This window comes from Pan troglodytes, chromosome 23, assembly GCF_028858775.2.
Source record: "Pan troglodytes isolate AG18354 chromosome 23, NHGRI_mPanTro3-v2.0_pri, whole genome shotgun sequence".
NCBI classification, from domain to species: Eukaryota; Metazoa; Chordata; class Mammalia; order Primates; family Hominidae; genus Pan; species Pan troglodytes.
Genome location: NC_086016.1, coordinates 2,580,772 through 2,597,996, shown reverse-complemented (window position 1 = coordinate 2,597,996; position 17,225 = coordinate 2,580,772).

Below are 17,225 nucleotides of genomic sequence, written 5' to 3'. Positions count from 1 at the left end.
TATGATAGGGACAAACACTCAGAACCCAGCAGCAGAGTTCTGGAATGTTATGTGAGAGACAAAATCTCAGACCCCAGCAGCAGTGTTCTGGCATCCTATGTGAGGGATAAACACTCAGAAAGTAGCAGCAGTGTTCTGGAATCCTATTAGAAGGACAAACATTCAGACGAGAGCAGGAGTGTTCTGGTATCCTATGTGAGGTACAATCATTCAGTCCCTCGTAGCAGTGTTCTGGAATCCTATGTGAGGGACAAATATTTAGACTCTCGTAGCAGTGTTCTGGAATCCCATATCTGGGAGAAACACTTAGACCCACGCAGCAGTGTTCTGGATCCCTACGTGAGGGACAAATACTCAGAACCCAACAGCAGTGTTCTGGAATCCTCAGTGAGGGACAAACATTCAGACCACAGCAGGAGTGTTCTGGAATCCTAAGTGAGGGACAAACATTGAGACCACAGCAGGAGTGTTCTGGAATCCTATGTGAGGGACAAACATTCAGACACTCGTAGTAGTGTTCTGGAATCCTATGAGAGGGACATTTAGACCCACGTACCAGTGTTCTGGAATAGTATGTGAGGGACAAACACTCAGAACCCAACAGCAGTGTTCTGGAATCCTAAGTAAGGGACAAACATTCAGACCACAGGAGGAGTGTTCTGGAATCCTATGTGAGGGTCAACCATTCAGACCACAGCAGTAGTGTCCTGGAATCCTATGTGAGGGACAAACATTCAGAACCTCGCAACAGTGTTCTGGAATCGTATGATAGGGACAAACACTCAGAACCCAGCAGCAGAGTTCTGGAATGTTATGTGAGAGACAAAATCTCAGACCCCAGCAGCAGTGTTCTGGCATCCTATGTGAGGGATAAACACTCAGAAAGTAGCAGCAGTGTTCTGGAATCCTATTAGAAGGACAAACATTCAGACGAGAGCAGGAGTGTTCTGGTATCCTATGTGAGGTACAATCATTCAGTCCCTCGTAGCAGTGTTCTGGAATCCTATGTGAGGGACAAATATTTAGACTCTCGTAGCAGTGTTCTGGAATCCCATATCTGGGAGAAACACTTAGACCCACGCAGCAGTGTTCTGGATCCCTACGTGAGGGACAAATACTCAGAACCCAACAGCAGTGTTCTGGAATCCTCAGTGAGGGACAAACATTCAGACCACAGCAGGAGTGTCCTGGAATCCTAAGTGAGGGACAAACATTGAGACCACAGCAGGAGTGTTCTGGAATCCTATGTGAGGGACAAACATTCAGACACTCGTAGTAGTGTTCTGGAATCCTATGAGAGGGACATTTAGACCCACGTACCAGTGTTCTGGAATAGTATGTGAGGGACAAACACTCAGAACCCAACAGCAGTGTTCTGGAATCCTAAGTAAGGGACAAACATTCAGACCACAGGAGGAGTGTTCTGGAATCCTAAGTGAGGACAAACATTTAGACCCACGTACCAGTGTTCTGGAATAGTACGTGAGGGACAAACACTCAGAACCCAACAGCAGTGTTCTGGAATCCTAAGTAAGGGACAAACATTCAGACCACAGGAGGAGTGTTCTGGAATCCTATGTGAGGGACAAACATTTAGGCCCACGTAGCAGTGTTCTGGAATCTTATGTGAGGGACAAACACTCAGAACCCAAGAGCAGTATTCTGGAAACCTAAGTGAGGGACACACATTCAGACAACAGCAGGATGGTTCTGGATTCCTAAGTGAGGGAGAAACACTCAGAACCCAGCATCAGTGTTCTGGAATCCTATGTGAGAGACCATCAGAAAGACCACAGCTGGTGGGTTCTGGAATCCAAGTTTGGGACAAAGATTCAGACACTCGTAGCATTGTTCTGGAATCCTATGTGAGGAAAACACAATCAGAACACAGCAGGAGTGTTCTGGAATCCTATGTGCAGGACAAACATTAGGACCCCCGTAGCAGTGTTCTGGAATCCTATGTGAGGGACAAACATTTAGACCCACGTAGCAGGGTTCTGGAATCGTACGTGAGGGACAAACTCTCAAATCCCAACAGCAGTGTTCTGGAATCCTAAGTGAGGGACAAACATTCAGACAACAGCAGGAGTGTTCTGGAATCCTATGTGAAGAGAATAATTCAGACCCCTGTAGCAGTGTTCTGGAATCCTATGTGAGGGACAAACATTCAGACCTTCGTAGCAGTGCTCTGGAATCCTCTGTGAGGGATAAACATATAGACCCATATAACTGTTTTCTGGAATCTTACGTAAGAGAAAAACTCTCAGAATCCAACAGCAGTGCTCTGGAATCCTATGTGAGGGAGAAACACTCAGAATCCAGCAGCAGTGTTCTGGAATCCTATGTGAGGAACAGTCATCCAGACCACAGCTGGGATTTTTCTGGATCCCTACGTGTGGGACAAACATTCAGACCCTCATAGCATTGTTCTGAAATCCTATTTGAGGAAGAACATTCAGAATACAGCAGTAGTGTCCTGGAGACCTACGTGCGGGACAAACATACAGACCCTCGTAGCAGTGTTCTGGAATCCTATGTGAGGGTCAATCATTCAGACCACAGCAGTAGTGTTCTGGAATCCTATGTGAGTGACAAACATTTAGACAACAGCAGGAGTATTCTAGAATCCCATGTGTGTCAGAAACACCCAGACCACAGCAGGAGTTTTCTGGAATCCTATAAGAGGGTCAATCATTCAGACCACAGCAGGAGTGTTCTGGAATCCTATGTGAGGGACAAATATTCAGACCACAGCAGGAGTGTTCTGGAATCCTATGTGAGGGACAATAATTCAGATGCTCGTAGCAGTGTTCTGGAATCCTATGTGAGGGACAATTTTCAGACCCTCATAACAGTATTCTGGAATCCTATGTGAGGGACAAACACTCAGAACCCAGGAGTAGTATTCTGGAATCCCATGTTAGGGACATTCAGACCACAGCTGAGTTGTTCTTTAATCCTACGTGTGGGACAAGCATTCAGACCCTCACAGCAGTGTTCTGGAGTCCTATGTGCGGGAGAAACATTCAGACCCTTGTAGGAGTCTTCAGGAATCCTATGTGAGGGACATACATTTAGACCCACGTAGCAGGGTTCTGGAATCGTATGTGAGGGACAAACAGTCAGAACCCAACATCAGTGTTCTGGAATCTTAAGTGAGGGACAAACATTCAGACCATAGCAGGAGTGTTCTGGAATTCTATGTGAGGGAGAATAATTCAGACCCTCGTAGCAGTGTTCGGGAATCCTATTTGAAGGAGAAACACTCAGATCACAGCAGGATTCTTCTGGAATCCCATGTGAGGCAAAAACCCACAGACCACAGCAGGAGTGTTCTGGAATCCTTTGGGTGGGTCAACCATTCAGACCACAGCAGTAGTGTTCTGGAATCTTATGTGAGGGACAAACATTCAGACTTTTGTAGCAGTGTTCTGGAATCCTATGCGAGGGAGAAACACTCAGAACCCAGAAGCAGTGTTTTGGATTCCTATGTGAGGGTCAAATATTCAGACCACAGCAGTAGTGTTCTGGAATCCTTTGTGAGGAACAAACATTCAGACCCTCGTAGCAGTGTTTTGGAATCCTATGTGAGGGAAAAACACTCAGAACCCAGCAGCAGTGTTCAGGAATCCTATGTTAGGGTCAGTCATTCAGACCACAGCTGGGGTGTTCCGGAATCCTACGTGTGGGACAAGCATTCAGACCCTCGTAGCCGTGTTCTGGAATCCTATGTGAGGGAGAATAATACAGACCTTCATAGCAGGGTTCTGGAATCCTATTTGAGGGACAAACACTCAGATGACAGCATGATTGTTCTGGAATCCCATGTGAGGCACAAACATCCATACCACAGCAGGAGTGTTCTGGAATCCTATGTGAGGTTCAACCATTCAGACCACAGCATTGGTGTTCTGGAAATGCTATGTGAAGCAGAAACTTTCAGACCCTCGTAGCAGTGCTCAGGAATCTTATCTGAGGGACAAACATTCAGACCCTCTTAGCAGTGTTCTGGAATCTTATGTGAGGGACAAACATTCAGACTTTCTTAGCAGTGTTCTGGAATCCTATTCGAGGGAGAAACACTAAGAACCCAGCAGCTGTGTTTTGGAATCCTATGTGAGGATCAAATATTCAGACCACAGCAGTAGTGTTCTGGAATCCTTTGTAAGGGACAAACATTCAGACCCTCGTAGCAGTGTTTTGGAATCCTATGTGAGGGAAAAACACTCAGAACCCAGCAGCAGTTTTCAGGAATCCTATGTTAGGGACAGTCATTCAGACCACAGCTGGGGTGTTCCGGAATCCTAAGTGTGGGAAAAACATTCAGACCCTCGTAGCATTGTTTTGGAATCCTATGTGAGGGAGAATAATACAGACCTTCGTAGCAGTGTTCTGGAATCCTATTTGAGGGACAAACACTCAGATGACAGCATGATTGTTCTGGAATCCTATGTGAGAGACAACCATTCAGACCACAGCAGTATTGTATTGGAATCCTAAGTGAGGGAGAAACATCCAGACCACAGCAGGAGTGTTCTGGAATCCTATGTCAAGGAGAATAATACAGACCCTCGTAGCCGTGTTCTGTAATCCTATGTGAGGGACAAACACTCATATCCCAGCAGCAGTGTTCTGGAATCCTATGTGAGGGACAGACATTCAGACCCTCGTAGAAGTGTTCTGGAATCCTACGTGAGAGACAAAGAATCAGAACCCAGCTGCAGAGTTCTGGAATCTTATGTGAGGGACAAACATTCAGACAAGAGTGGGATTGTTCTGGAATTAAATAGGATGGACAAACATTCTGACCCTCGTAGCAGTGTTCTGGAATCCTATGTGAGGGAAAAACTCTCAGAACCCAGCAGTAGTGTTATGGAACCCTATGTGAGGGAGAAACATTCAGACGACAGCAGGGGTGTTCTGGAATCCTATGTGAGGGAGAATAATTCAGAACCTCGTAGCAGTCTTTTGGAATCCTATGTGAGGGAGAAAATATCAAAACACAGCAGCAGTGTTCTGGAATCCTATGAGAGGGACAATCATTCAGACCACAGCTGGGGTGTTCTGGAATCCTATGTGTGGGACAAGCATTCAGAAACTCGTAGCATTGTTCTGGAATCCTATGTCAGGAAAATACATTCAGAACACATCAGGAGTCTTCTGGAGTACTTTGTGAGGGACAAACATTCAGACTCTCGTAGCCGTGTTCTGGAATCCTATCAGAGAGAATAATTCAGACCCTCCTAACAGGATTCTGGAATCTTTTTTGAGGGACAAACACTCAGACCACAGCAGAAATGTTTTGGAATCTTATGTGAAGTAGAAACATTAAGACCACAGGAGGATTGTTCTGGAATCCCATGTGAGGCACAAACACCCAGACCACAGCAGAAATGTTCTGGAATCCTGTGTGAGGGTCAACCATTCAGATCACAGCAGTAGTGTTCTGGAATCCTTTGTGAAGGACAAATATTCAGACAAGAGCAGGAGTGTTCTGGAATCCTATGTGAGGGAAAATAATTCAGACCCTCGTAAATTTGTTCTGGAATCCTATGTGAGAGACAAACACTCAGAACCCAGCAACAGTGTTCTGGAATCCTAGGTTTGGGACAAACATTCAGACCACAGCAGGAGTGTTCTCGAATCTCATGTGAGGAACAAACATTCAGACCCTCATAGCAGTGTTCTGGAATCATCTCTGAGGGACAAACACTCAAAATCAAGCAGCAGTGTTCTGGAATCCTTCTGAGGGACAAACATGCAGACCACAGCTGGGGTGTTCTGGAATCCTACGGGTAGGACAAGCATCAAGACCCTCGTCGCATTGTTCTGGAGTCCTATGTGAGGAAAATACATTGAGAACACGGCAGGAGTGTTTTGAAGTCCTATGTGAGGGATAAATATTCAGATCCTCGTAGCGGTGTTCTAGAGTCCTATGTGCGGGACAAACATTCAGACCCCTGTAGCAGTGTTCTGGAATCCTATGTGTGGGACAAACATTTAGACCCACGTAGCAGTGTTTTGGAATCATACGTGAGGCACGGACACTCAGAAGCCAACGGCAGTGTTCTGGAATCCTAATTGAGGGACAAACATTCAGACCACAGCAGGCGTATTCTGGAAAGCTATGTGAGGGAGAATAATTCAGACCCTCGTAACAGTGTTCTGGAATCCTATGTGAGGGACAAACATTCATACCCCAATGGTAGTGTTATGGAGTCCTATTTGAGGGACAAACACTCAGACCACATCAGGAATGTTTTGGAATCCTATGTGAGTGAGAAACATTCAGGCCACAGCAGGATTGTTCTGGAATCCCATGCGAAGCACAAACACCCAGACCACAGCAGTAGTGTTCTGGAATCATATGTGAGGGTCAACCACTCAGACCACAGCAATAGTGTTCTGGAATCCTATGTGAGGGATAAACATTCAGAACCTCGTAGCAGTGCTCTGGAATGTTACGTGAGGGACAAACATTCAGACCGTCTTAGCAGTGCTCTGGAATCCTATTTGAGGGAGAAAACTCAGACCACAGCAGGAGTGTTCTGGAGTCCTATGTGAGGGAAAAACATTCAAACCACAGCAGAATTGTTCTGGAATTCCATGTGTGATGCAAACCCCCACACCACAGCAGGAGTGTTCTGGAATCCTATGTGAGGACAATCATTCAGACCACAGCAGGGATGTTCTGGAATCCTACGTGTGGGGCAAGCATGCAAACCCTCATAGCATTGTTCTGGAATCCTATGTGAGGAAAATACATTCAGAACACCGCTGGAGTGTTCTGGACTCCCTTGTGCGGGACAAACATTCAGACCATTCGTAGCAGTGTTCAGAAATCCTATGTGAGGGACAAACTTTCAGACTCTCGTAGCAGTGTTCTGGAATCTTATGTGAGGGACAAACATTAAGACCCTCTTAGAAGTGTCCTGGAATCCTATGTGAGGGAAAAACACTCAAAACCCAGCAGTAGTGTTGTGGAATCCCATATGAGGGACAAACATTCAGACCGGGGCAGGAGTGTTCTGGAATCCTATGTGAGGTATAATCATTCAGACCGTCAAGGCAGTGTTCTGAAATCCTATGTGAAGGAGAAACAGTCAGAACCCAGCAGCAGTGTTCTGGAATCCTATATGAGGGACAAACATCAGACCCTCATATCAGTGTTCTGGAATCCTAAGTGAAGAACAAACAATCAGAACCCAGCAGCAGTGTTCTGGAATCCTTTGTCAGGGAAAAACATTCAGATCACAGAAGGAGTGTTCTGGAATCCTATGTGAGGGACACACATTCAGAACACAGCATCAGTGTTCTGGAATCCTATGTGAGGGACAAACTTTCAGACCACTGCAGGAGTGTTCTGGAATCCGATGTGAGGGACAAACTTTCAGACCCCAGAAGCAGTGTTCTGGAATCGTACTTGAAGCACAATCATTTAGACCCATGTAGCAGTGTTCTGGAATCTTACATGAGGGAAAAACGCTCAGATCTCCAGCAGTGTTCTGGTATCCTAGGGGAGGGACACACTTTCAGATCACAGCAGGAGTGTTCTGGAATCCTATGTGAGGGAGAATAATTCAGACCCTCGTAGCAGTGTTCTGGAATCCTATGTGAGGGACAAACTGTCAGACCCGAGTAGCAGTGTTCTGGAAACCTATTTGAGGAACAATCACTCAGATCACAGCAGGAATGTTTTGGAATCCTATGTGAGGGAGACACATTCGGAGCACAGCAAGATTGTTCTGGAATCTCACCTGAGGAACAAACACTCAGACCACAGCAGGAGTGTTTTGGAATCCTATGTGAGGATCAGCCATTCAGACCACTGCAGCAGAGTTCTGGAATCTTATGTGAGGGACAAACATTCAGACCCTGTTAGCATTGTTCTGGAATCTTATGTGAGGGACAATAATGCGGACCCTCTTAGCAATGTTCTGGAATCCTATGTGAGGGACAAACATTCAGACCCCCGTAGGAGTGTTCTGGAGTCATACGTGAGGGACAAACACTCAGATCCCAAACTCAGTGTTCTGGAATCCCATCTGAGGGACAAACATTCAGACCAGAGCAGGAGTGTTCCGTAATCCTATGTGAGGTACAATCATTCAGACCCTCGTAGCAGTGTTCTGGAGTCCTATGTGAGGGACAAACACTCAGAACCCAGCAGCATTGTTCTGGAATCTTATATGAGGGACCATCATTCAGACCACAGCTGGCATCTCCTGGAATCCTACGTGTGGGACAAGCATTCAGACTCTCGTAGCACTGTTCTGGAATCCTAGGTTAGGAAAATACATTCAGAACACAGCAGGAGTGTTCTGGAGTCCTATGTGCGGGACAAACATTGAGACCCTCGTAGCACTGTTGTGGAATCCTATGTGAGGGAGAAACTCTCAGAACCCAGCAGCAGTGTTCTGGAATCCTATGTGAGGGACAATCATTCAGACCACAGCTGGAGTGTTCTGGAATCCTACTTGTGGGACAAGCATTCAGACCCTCGTAGCATTGTTCTGTAATCCTATGTTAGGAAATCACATTCAGAACACAGCAGGAGTGTTCTGGAGTCCTATGTGAGGGACAAAGATTCAGAGCCTCGTAACAGTGTTCTGGAATCTTATGTGAGGTACAAACATTCAGACCCCCCTAGCAGTGTTCTGGAATTGTATGTGAGGAACAAACACTCAGAACCCAGCAGCAGTGTTCTGGAATCTTATCTGACGGAAAAACATTCAGACTAGGGGAGGAGTGCTCTAGAACCCTGTGTGAGGTACAATCATTCAGACCGCAGCAGGACTGTTGTGGAATCATATGTGAGGGGCAATCATTCAGACCACAGCTGATGTGTTCTGGAATCCTACGTGTGGGACAGGCATTCAGACCCTCGTAGCATTGTTCTGGAATCCTATGTTAAGAAAATACAAATGTAAGGCTGAAAGCTGTAAAACTCCTACACAAAAATATAAGGGAAAAATATGCAACGTTATGCCATTGAATTTGGCAGTGGGTTCTTGACTGCCAGCTCCTCCACATCCCTGGAGCATCCATCCGCTCACCGCTGCCGCGTGCTGGGTCCTTCCACACCTGTCGCGCTACTTTGTGAGGGGCTCTGAGGGGCACCAGCCAGGACCCCACGCTGAGCACAGGGCACAGGCCGGGCATTGTAGTGCTATTCGCTGGCAGGCTATCCCCATGCCCGCCTCAGACGCCAGGAGGAAGGGCGGCCTGATCCGAGTCTGCGGAAGGAGGAAGAAGCACGTTTCCTGAGCCAACAGGGACATAGAGGCAGATGCCATAAAAATATATGGCATATATTTTGAAACATGGCCGCAATTTGAATAATTAGAATATCTAAAAATTCCAAAGATTATTATGCTGAAACGGCACCAAAAATTATCATTCCAGTGACTACAGGGAATTTTTAATAGTTGCTATTTTTATAATAAAATTAAACTTTAATGAAATAACTGACTTTCAAACTTCAGCAAGAGGACAAATATTCAGCCAGAGATATCAGTTCCCAGTTTCTGCTCCGGGTCTTCTCTGGTCTTCCACAGCCCCTCCTGCATCACCCAGGGCTAAAGGGCCACCTGGCCTGGCCTGAATCCCCTCGTCCCTCCGCTTCCCCACTCAGCTCCTTCAGCGCCCTCCTGGAGCAGGGGCGGCAAACTGTCCAGAGCTGGAGGCTCCCTCGACCAGGGCAGCACCGCTCCGCCCCTCTCCTCACCTGCCCAGCCCCTGGCAAAGGACGTGCCTGGGCCTGGCCCACTGCACGTCCCCCAACGCCTGCCCTGTGCCTGCAATGGCGACGCTGCCAACAAGAGGTGCCAGAGGCTGAGGCGCAACCCCCCCAGAGCGCAGGGTTCCCACTCACCTGGGAGTGGGGACACGCCCCTCCTGGTAGGTTGTACTAAGATTATTTCCTTATTTATTTTACTTAAAACTGGTAGAATGTTACTATTATATGACGTACCCATGATTCTGCCAGTAAATTTGGGCATACGTTTATTAGTTTTTGTTAGATTAACTAGTTCTTTTGTTTCTGTTATTAAGGTGAAATTTAAATTCTATCTGAAATCAGTAAGATACAGAGTGATTTTAATGAGAAGTGAGTATTTTTTTCTAAAGGGGAACTGATATCTCTGGCTGAATATGTGTCTTCTTGCTGAAGTTTGAAAGTCAGTTATTTTATTAAAGTTTAATTTTACTATAAAAATAACAACTGTTAAAAATTCCCTGTCATCATTGGAAGGATAAGTTTTGGTGCAGTGTTAGTATAACAATATTTCGAATTTTTAAATGTTCTAATTATTCAAATTGTGGTCATGCTTTAAAAATATATGCCATAGAATTTATGTTATTTTAAAATACCATTCTTTATTATGGGAAGAAGCAGTAAATTCACCGTAGCAGACTCTAGAGCTGGCTAAAACACCCTTTAGAGGTTAAATTGTAATGAGGTAGACCATCAATGCAAAAAACAGTTTTTTTAGTTGTTCTGCTACCTGTACAAAACTTATTAGAAGAATGTTCAGAAATTAAAATCTGTGTTTGTTAAGACTTGTTTCTGCTGGGGGTTTTAGAATGTAATAAAAGCTAAAAATAAAATTCTAAGCCCCGTATCAACTGAACATACTTCCTCTTGAGCAAGAAGACCCCAGAAAAAAACTTAAAAACTGAATTTCTGGCTATGACAGCAAGAGAGGTGTTATGTGCAGGAGATGCTCCAGGGAAGAAGAAAACTCACACACACAATACCTTTAAAGGTCAACAAACTCGATCCCACATAAATGGCAATGCAGATATAATAAGCAAATGATAGAATAAGCAAATTGATACAATAAGCAAATTGCAGTGGGAAGGGGAGAAGGAAAAAAATGTGTATATATATATATATATATATATATATATATATATATATATATGAGGATAGACTATGGAGGATTCATCACCAGACCGAGAAGCAACAGCCTGGGCTCCAGAGTCAGCCACTCATCCATGCACAAAGGAACACAAAAAGGTCAATTTGCTTTTGCCGTTGTCTGTTGTTTTTCAATAACTAAAGTATAGGAATAGATTGAAATAGAGATTTCTCTGAAACAGTGCTGGATGAATGCCTCAAGGGGCTCAGAAAACCTATTCCGAGACTTGGTGACCATTATTTGTGTCCATGTTCAATTGAGTTTAAATGTATTATTTAACTTTTTCTGCGTATTCGGTCCCAATTGATACTCAATTGTAGGAAAATACCCTTACAGATATACGAGGAATACATAATTGGTAGAGGTTACAGAAGCAGGGTAAGCAGAGGAGAATTAAAACACAGTTAATAAAAACCGCACCCACCAAGGCCAACGCCAATGCCAGTTGGACAGCCAATTCATGATGGGGTCCTGACAGTTAGATTCTGTTTTGCTTGTCCTTGCATGTCTTGGGCGAGGAGAGTAATATTGTGAGAACTGTCAGGGATACACACACAAAATTCAGTATGCAGCAAGGCTGAAACGCTCCTTGGGCTGCGGTAAGCATACCTAATGCCATTTGATTTTGCAACACAACAGTACACAACTGAGCAAATTCCTCTGATAACAACATAAGTCCAGTGCTAATACCATTAAGAGCTTTTTCTACACGTAAGCTTAATATTTAAATTTTTTGCTGAAGCAGAATTGTACCAGTGGCAGAGGAGAACACTGTTATAGGGTACACCCCATCAGGGATTCTGGCGCATTTGTAACCAGTGATGTTTGGAAGCATCTAGATTTAGGAAAGAGGTTGTGTTTCATTGGGGACAGTGCTGTTGATTTGGAGTATGTGTTGACAATTGTCTGGTGGGAGAAACCCCAGAGTAACATTAAAAGAGCCATTTAAGGCCTCCAGACAAAGGGGGGTGCGGTGCCATATGGAGTTCAGCTACCGGTATGGTAGGTTCCCTGTATATGTCTTTCCAGGTATATTGGGTAGAATACAAAGGCCTTTGATGCGTTGCAAAAGTGGATTTCTCCTTTTGTCAGACTTGGGCAAAAATAGACTCTTTGATTTGGTTAAAAGAAGTCCAGGTGGGATTACAGGTGCTATTCTCCTGACCCCCTTGGTAGTGATGTAACCACTTGGAAATGTTGGCAGAGACAATTTTTTAAGGGAGCCCGTTCCCTGCAGCCTGTGGCAATTCGATGAATAGGCAGCACTAACTGCAGTTGACTTCTTTTGCAGCGGTGGCTACCCAGTTGCTAAATGCATTCTTGGCCTCAGACACAAAGAAGCAGGTGCTGACCATCATTCGATAGGCTATTCCTTTTAATAACAAAAACAGAGGGGAACATAACATTGTTTTTAAAATTTTACTACTCCCCTCATTTTCTGCCCCCATACTGTGGCCCCAGGATTTAAGCTGCCCACTTTGGTGGACCCAAATCCTCCAGTTCTATATGATGTTCCTATTGGGGCAGAAATTTCCTCGGGGGTTAATTGGTGACAGGGTACTACCAGTAGCTGAGCAATCTGCATCTGCGGCTTTATGGCAAAAGAATTTTCGGTGGTATTGTGTTAAAAGATTTTTAACTCTCCCTGGTAATCACTATCAATTACACCACCATACACTATAATGCCTCTCATTCCAATGCTTGGACGTGTTGTAATCCATTCATCCACATTTGAGTTTGCAGTTATGGTGGAAATTTTGGCCTGTTGACCTGCCTGCTGATTAATTAGTCTGCCAAGAGAAAGCAGAGATGCATGAGCATCAACATAACAGTGTTAATGGTAGGGTGCACAGGGATTCAGATATCTTCCCTGTATTCTTTCCCCAAACCTCTTTATTCCCAATTAACCATTTGCCTCATTGCCATTGAGGCATCTAGGTAGTAAGACCATTTGCTACTGACCAAGAGTTGGTATACAAGTGTCAAATCCCTCTGGCCTTCTTCTGAATAGCTGGGAAGATGGCTACTAGCTCAGCCAGCTGGCTGCTCCCATCCCTTCCTTCATCAGAAATACTTATGTTTTTAACAGGATTATAAGCCACGGCCTCCCCGCATCGGGTCCCACCAATGTATTTGGCAGATCCATCAGTAAACCAAGCATGTTTCTGATGCTTTTGATGAGGCAGGTCTCTTTCCCTGCCTGCAGGACTTGTTCGGTGGCTTTCTGAGTTGGCAAATTTTTTAAAAACGATACCCCCTTTGGTCCTGGCTTTGCCCTATCTTGTACATACCATTCCATTATGTGATGCTACTTTCTTGAGCATGCCCTATTCGATGGGTTTTGGTGGACCTCATGACCCAAATCATAATAGGAATTTCAGGCCTTATGAAGACATCATGGTTGAAGCAGAGAGTCTCCATTTCCAGCAAAGCCCGATAGCAAGCTAACAGTCGCTTCTCAAAAGGATTATAAGCTTCGCCAGCCTCTGGCAGCTTCCAGGTTTGAAATCCCAAGAGTCCCCTCTTCCCATCTTGTTTCTGCCAAAGGCTCCAATTAGCATGTTAATCCAGGACACTTGTTTGCAATTCTACTGGCCCATCCCATATGGGCCATCCAGGGCCAGATGCACTGCTTTCTTAGCTTGCTCAAAGGCTGTGCTCTCTTTCTACCTCCAGTGAAAGTCATTATATTTTCTAGTGACTGCATACAGAGGTTGTGAGATGTTACCCAAATTGGGAAGATGTCTCCAGAATTCAAACAAGCCAATAAATTTCTGGGCCTCCTTTTTAGTGGTAGGGGTTGCAAATTCTAGTATTTTAACGATAGCCTTTGGTAAAATGGACTTTTTCCTTGCGTTCCATGGGATGCAAAGCAATTTTATAGTTTGTGCAGGTTCTTGAAATTTGTAAAGGCTAATTTCACATTCTTCAGATAGGAACTGGGTTTTTACCCACTCCAAGCCCCAGCTGACTCGTTCTTCAGTTTTACCCTGACCACACCACTTGCACAGCTGTTTTTTTCATCAATAATCTGTTAGCTTTGAGCCTGATCAGTCAAGACATAGGCCTGAAATTGAGCCAGGGCCAGTCTGGAAGTCAGAGTAGTGTTTTCTTTTTCCAGCTTACATTTATCTTGTAGCAATTGATTTCTATCTCAACACATTAACTTATAAGCAGTAAGCAAGCACCATCTATGCTAAGAGATCCCCCTGGCATCTCCTTTGCTGACTGAAATCCCCTGCAGCACTTCATGCACAGTCAAAGGTTCAAATTCCACTAATTTAGATACCCAATTTTCACTAAGGTCAGTTCCCCCGGACCATTCAATTGCCAAGAGGGAGAACTGAAGGAGTTTCTATCCTGGAAGGTGGGAAGTCCCTGAGCTTCCAGCCGTGATCTTGAAGCTGAAAAGTGAATCCTCCATAGTCTGGTGGGTGTAGTAGCCAACTCTGGAGCCTAGGCTGTTGCTTCCCCATCTGGCCATGAATGGTGTATAGTCTGGTGAGTACATATACATAGATATAGATATAGAGAGATAGATACATACATACATAGATATAGATAGATATAGATATAGATATAGATATCTGCAATGCCATTTACATGGGATAAAAAGTTGTTTACCCTTAAAGGTATTGTGTGTGTGTCTTTTCTTCTCCCATCAGCATCTCCCACACAGAACAGGAGGAGACAGACAGGCCTTGTTACACACCTGTTTGCTGTTGTACCTCTGTTTGCTCTTTAGGTACAACAAATCATCAGCACTAATGTTAAAATAGAGATCATAAGACTGACAAAACTGACTCTGTGGCAATATAATACCAAATTATTGTCACAATTTAAGGCAGTGCAAGGCAAGTGTTAAGCCATGCCTGCAGGTCAGCAATCTTGCTACATAGCATCCCTATCTCCACTTAAGAGTTAAAACTTTTATATCTGCTGACTCCAAGTTTTAGATAGAACATTACCCCTGTAACAGTTAAGCAAGAGGGAGGAGCCAAGATGGCTGAATAGGAACAGCTCCGGTCTACAGCTCCCAGCCTGAGCGACGCAGAAGACGGGTGATTTCTGCATTTCCATCTGAGGTACCGGGTTCATCTCACTAGGGAGTGCCAGACAGTGGGCGCAGGTCAGTGGGAGCACACCGTGCATGAGGCGAAGCAGGGCGAGGCATTGCCTCACTCGGGAAGCAAAAGGGGTCAGGGAGTTCCCTTTCCTAATCAAAGAAAGGGGTGACGGACAGCACCTGGAAAATCGCGAAAATCGGGTCACTCCCACCCGAATACTGCGCTTTTCCGACGGGCTTAAAAAACGGTGCACCATGAGATTATATCCCCGACCTGGTTTGGAGGGTCCTACCCCACGGAGTCTCGCTGATTGCTAGCACAGCAGTCTGAGATCAAACTGCAAGGCGGCAGCGAGGCTGGGGGAGGGGCGCCCGCCATTGCCCAGGCTTGCTTAGGTAAACAAAGCAGCCGGGAAGCTCGAACTGGGTGAAGCCCACCACAGCTCAAGGAGGCTTGCCTGCCTCTGTAGGCTCCACCTCTGGGGGCAGGGCAAAGACAAACAAAAAGACAGCAGTAACCTCTGCAGACTTAAATGTCCCTGTCTGACAGCTTTGAAGAGAGCAGTGGTTCTCCCAGTACGCAGCTGGAGATCTGAGAACTGGCAGACTGCCTCCTCAAGTGGGTCCCTGACCCCTGACCCCTGAGCAGCCTAACTGGGAGGCACCCTCCAACAGGGGCACACAGACAACTCACACTGCAGGGTACTCCAGCAGACCTGCAGCTGAGGGTCCTGTCTGTTAGAAGGAAAACTAACAAACAGAAAGGACATGCACACCAAAAACCCATCTGTACATCACCATCATCAAAGACCAAAAGTAGATAAAACCACAAAGATGGGAAAAAAAACAGAACAGAAAAACTGGAAACTCTAAAAATCAGAGCGCCTCTCCTCCTCCAAAGGAACGAAGCTCCTCACCAGCAAATGAACAAAGATGGATGGAGAATGACTTTGACGAGCTGAGAGAAGAAGGCTTCAGACTGTCAAATTACTCTGAGCTATGGGAGGACATTCAAACCGAAGGCAAAGAAGTTGGAAACTTTGAAAAAAATTTAGAAGAATGTATAACTAGAATAACCAATACAGAGAAATGCTTAAAGTAGCTGAAAACCAAGGCTCGAGAACTACGTGAAGAATGCAGAAGACTCAGGAGCTGATGTGATCAACTGGAAGAAAGTGTATCAGCAATGGAAGATGAAATGAATGAAATGAAGTGAGAAGGAAAGTTTAGAGAAAAAAGAATACAAAGAAGCGAGCAAAGCCTCCAAGAAATATGGGACTATTTGAAAAGACCAAATCTACGTCTGATTGGTGTACCTGAAAGTGATGGGGAGAATGGAACTAAGTTGGAAAACACTCTGCAGGATATTATCCGGGAGAACTTCCCCAATCTAGCAAGGCAGGCCAACGTTCAGATTCAGGAAATACAGAGAATGCCACAAAGATACTCCTCGAGAAGAGCAACTCCAAGACACATAATTGTCAGATTCACCAAAGTTGAAATGAAGGAAAAAATGTTAAGGGCAGCCAGAGAGAAAGGTCGGGTTACCCTCAAAGGGAAGCCCATCAGACTAACAGCGGATCTCTCAGCAGAAACCCTAGAAGCCAGAAGAGAGTGGGGGCCAATATTCAACATTCTTAAAGAAAAGAATTTTCAACCCAGAATTTCATATTCAGCCAAACTAAGCTTCATAAGTGAAGGAGAAATAAAATACTTCACAGACAAGCAAATGCTGAGAGATTTTGTCACCACCAGGCCTGCCTTACAAGAGCTCCTGAAGGACGCACTAAACATGGAAAGGATAACTGGTACCAGCCGCTGCAAAATCATGCCAAAATGTAAAGACCATTGAGACTAGGAAGAAACTGCATCAACTAACGAGCAAAATAACCAGCTAACATCATAATGACAGGATCAAATTCACACATAACAATATTAACTTTAAATGTAAATGGACTAAATGCTCCAATTAAAAGACACAGACTGGCAAACTGGATAAAGAGTCAAGACCCATCAGTGTGCTGTATTCAGGAAACCCATCTCACGTGCAGAGACACACATAGGCTCAAAATAAAAGGATGGAGGAAGATCTATCAAGCAAATGGAAAACAAAAAAGGCAGGGGTTGCAATCCTCGTCTCTGATAAAACAGACTTTAAACCAACAAATATCCAAAGAGACAAAGAATGCCATTACATAATGGTAAAGGGATCAATTCAACAAGAAGAGCTAACTATC